Source organism: Octodon degus, unplaced genomic scaffold (genome assembly GCF_000260255.1).
Source record: "Octodon degus isolate 3935 unplaced genomic scaffold, OctDeg1.0 scaffold00292, whole genome shotgun sequence".
Taxonomy (NCBI): domain Eukaryota; kingdom Metazoa; phylum Chordata; class Mammalia; order Rodentia; family Octodontidae; genus Octodon; species Octodon degus.
The window spans coordinates 79970-84400 of NW_004524868.1; the positions used below are offsets into that span (position 1 = coordinate 79970).

The 4431-nt window shown below is 43.4% G+C and overlaps 1 pseudogene; it reads right to left on the minus strand.

Moving 5' to 3' along the window:
* Nucleotides 1-1470: 1470 nt before the first annotated feature.
* On the minus strand, nucleotides 1471-4431 carry LOC101581018 (annotated as a pseudogene).

Genomic DNA, 4431 nt, shown 5'->3' on the forward strand with positions numbered 1-4431 from the left:
CATAGGAGGAGCTATGCCTGGGCGCTTCTGGGTCCTAAAGTGTGTTCTGACATATAGAGGTGCTGGACACAGCCCCGTGGCTTCTGCCAGCATCAACGCCATAAACTGGCTAGGCTGGATGGACCAGGTGGAACACGGAAGGAGCATGATCCATTCTCCTCCTGATGCTCAATCTCCACAAGGGACCATGAGGCCTGCAATGCAGACATCCAGAGACACCTCAGATCTCCTACAGAGGCAGCTCACAGAGAACGCTCATCACCACATGTGTGTGTGTGTGTGTGTGTGTGTGTGTGTGTGTGTGTGTGTGTGTGTTATAGAGTGAGATCTACCAGTCTTCCCACAGGACCTCACATAGCTCTGAGTTCTTATTTCACCCTAACAGAGACTCTTTCTTCCCCTGACTCCTACTCCAGCCTCTGAGTCCCACATATAATCTTCCCAAGATCTCACTTGTTGGTCTTTCAGTGTGATCTTTTGTACCCAGGCAGAATGAGGAAAAGATAGTCAAAAAGCAAAGAGTTGGGTTAGGTGGTAGCCAGAGGGTCTGGTTGGCTAAAAGACTCCCCAATCAAAAGTGAGGTCTTTGTTTATACCTTTACAAAGTTGAAAGATGCAAGGTTGCATAGTGACTAATAGCCCAAAATGTCCAGGCAGGAAGTTTTTCCCAAGACTGATGTAACTTGACTGCTTAGGAAGTGAGGCCTCATCCTCCCTCTCACACAGACTCAATTCAAGCTTCACCAGATCGACTCCCAACACTCACCAGATTTCACAGGCGTCCCAGTGTCCTCAATCAGAGACCTCTCAGAGTTCTTATTCACAAACTACAGACCATATATGGAGACCTCGCTCTGTCAGTAATGGACGAACAGACAGGCCCACAAGAAACCTCTCGATTGGCACAGAGACCTTCCACTCCCCAGAGATCTCTCACTGCATTTAAAGACCTCCACTCAGCTCTGAGATGACTCCCCAGAGACCTTGCACAGATTCTTCAGGTTACTCTACTGTTAGTGCTGAAACTTCAGAGAGAACCCTCAGACTCATCACAGACTTTCCACTACATTTTCCAGGTCCATCCCACACACACTGATATGGTTTCTTCAGAGTCCTTAACTCTGAGCCCTCCACAGAGACTGCCCACAGGACTCTGGCAGGGACATCCACAGAGTTCAAATACAGTGAGTCTTTCCATTCATTCATTCAGCCACTCAGTATATGCAGAATGCTAACACCAAATTATAAAATATAATACACGAGTTATGTCTTAGCTTTTACAGCCCTGCAGGGAGGTTTCTCACAGGTAAAGGCAAGAGAGAGGAAATAACATGCTTGGGATCCCAAAGGTCAGAAATGACAGCTGAGGCACTCTGCCCAAGCAGCCACATTCCATGTGTCCTGTGCCAAGGACCTCCTGCTCTCCTTTAGTGTTTCTCTTTATGATCCTATAAATAAGTCAGTACTTACCAGTTGTCTGCATTCCTTCACAGGTCATGTATATAACAGGGTCACTTTGGATCCAATTTATTGGGACTAAGGAGACAACTGAAAAACAAAAACAAAAAAACAAACTAAAAATAAAACAGAGAAACTAAACTAAACAAACCACTTTGTGGGTAATTATTTAACTACAATGCTTCCTGAAACTTTCCAGTGAGTTGAGGACCAAAGGAGACAGTGGAAACAAAAGCAGTATGTGTCCTGGCCCTGCAAGACACAAGCCCTGTGATCTTCAGTAAGTCATTTGGTCTCTGTGATCTTTAGTCTCATCCATAATGCTGAACTTTTAAGGTGAACAAGTAATGGTATCTTCTGCCTCCCAGTACTACTGTGAAAATCACAAAAAATAATGCATGTGAAAGTGCCCAATATAGGTTTAGGTGATACTATATTATTCAAATAATGTTCATTTCATTATTTTGCAGAATTGGGTTTATTTTTAGTCAAAGACCAAAAATAAAATGGAAAGAAAAAGAGGAGAGTATTTCAATTACTGGCTTGTTTTCATACATTAAATAAAAGCCACAAAATGGACCTCTAAGGCCTCCTCTCAGAGAAAAGTTACATCACCAAGGTGGCTGGTGGTCTTTCCCATTTGCTTTGCTGAGCCCTGATGGTGGTCCTACTGCACTGACAAAAGCAAGTCTGAGGGAGAGGAGGCTGAGAAGAAGGACCTCACTCAGCACTAGTACCAAGGAGCTCTGGGAAATCAGTTTATGTTTCTGAGTCAGTGCTTCTCAGTGAAGTTCCCTGTGCCAGGCACTAGGTTAGAGATGGTTCAGGCTGTTTCCTGTTGTCATTTTCGATGGGCTGCTTGCAGACACAAAACCAAGCAGCAAGAAAAAAAGCTACCAACATCAATGCCTTTTTCATACCAAGGATAATACCATGTTCTTCTGTTCACATGGAGATTAAGATGAACAACACATTATGCTGTGTCATTGCTTTCTGTAACATCAAATTCACATCACAGAGGAGACACCTCAATTTTTAAAGTATGATTCAAATATATCTTTATAATTCTGTAACAAATAAGTTTGAAAACATGTATTGTATTTGGGATGTGACATATTTCCTGGCTAGATATATTAAAATGCCTGCAACATTTCTACCTTCTTTTTTCACATCCTCCTTTGCTAAAAACTCATTTAAGTTTGCCAGGGCTTTGGTTGCCAGTATTCCCCTTGCTTTTGTACTTACTTCAGACTCCAAATTGGTGTGTTGCACTTCTTCAGACAGATCTTTGTTGTCCTGGATATGAGGTCCAAACAGCACTTGTGCCTTTGACTGGAGCCACAGTCCAGAGGACTGCAGTGAGTCTGGCCCTCTTCCTTGCCAGAGTCTGGGTACCAGCCACCATGAGATTTACACTGACAGTGGGCCACTTGATGGTGAGAGGGATCTGGGTTTTCAGAGATATTTGTAAAATTGGGTGTAGTGCATTCCTCAGGGTTGTGTGAACATAAAACACCCACAGAGAAGGTTCATCTCTATTGTATTTCCTTTGCAATGTCCCTCCTTTGGCAAAAGGGGGATGTATTTTGTGTACTGCTAAGTCACCACACTTAGGCTGGTTCCAGATAGAAAACGTACTGTGAACCAATGCTGCCTTACTGAGATCAAGCGCTGGAGATAGTGGGATGTACCAGTGCCTGCTGGACTTCTGCTGCTGAATCTTGTTGCCCAGTAAGTTCTGGACAGGAACACACCAAAGAATCCCCTTGCAAAGAAGAGCCTCTGCTCTCTTCAAGTCAGAGTCACTGTAGCTGAACCACCTCTTCAGACAACTCAGAAACTGAAGGTACTCCACACTTCCAAAGAGGGTCAAACACTTGATCTGTGGAAAGAATCACATATTGATTCTCGAACTCTGTTGCCACTGCATTAGAATTATATGAGTGAGCTATGTGACTGTTGTGCCTCAAAAACTCTTTATCCAGGCACATTCTGACCATCTCAGACACAGTCTTTTCAATTTCAGCAGAGTCCAGACACTTCTATTCCATCCTTTACCACAGCTGCCTATTCTCAGCCAAGTCCAGTAGCAATTTGCAAACTAGATGAATGATTTTTGGCATGTATTTTAGGAGTCGTGCCTCATAATCATGAAGTAGATGACCCTGGTGAATTAAGCCTTGCACTAAGGTGACAGCATGTGCTTTTTGGTCACAGCAAGTGAAGGTATTGTGGAGAGGAGTCAGAAACAGAGCAAATTCCTGTACACAGAGCAGCTGCCTCTGATTTGCATGGAGATGGGTTGCTTTCCCCACAGAAATATAATTGCTTCATCAGCAGTCATTCTTGTTGCAAACACTAAATAACACATTATTAGAACACCTGTTTGGCCAAGCCCTGCATGAAAGTGGATGGCTACTTCTCCTTCCTGTAAGGCAAATGTCATTACTTTCACCATGTCTAAGATCACAGTGAAAGACGCTACGCTATAATCCTTCTACCTAAAGTCATAGAAATAAATACCAGCCTCCATGAATGTTTCAGGAAGGTACGTGTAGCCATTTTCTTGCTCCAGAGAGTTTCTATAGCTAGTATGTTCATCAGGTTGCTGCAGATTAATGATTGTTTTTATTTGGTGACAGAGGAACTGGTCGATAGTGTGGTACTTCTGGAGGAGCTCAGAGAACAGGCAACGTATTGCCAGGATACTGTCAATGATCCAAGATGAGTTAAACTACTTAATCGGTTGTTCCTGCTCACTCCAGTTGCTTGAGATCTCATACTTACATGCTTTACTACCACATGCCATAGCACATGCCATGTATCAGGGATGACATGCCGTAAACATTCTCCCACTTTTGTGTACTTTGGTGTTGCGTGTCTTGAATTTCTTTCCATGTTTGCAGCAGACCCACTTTTATTCTCCACTGTGGAATATGGCTCTTCATTGGTAAGCACAACTCCTGCAGCCAT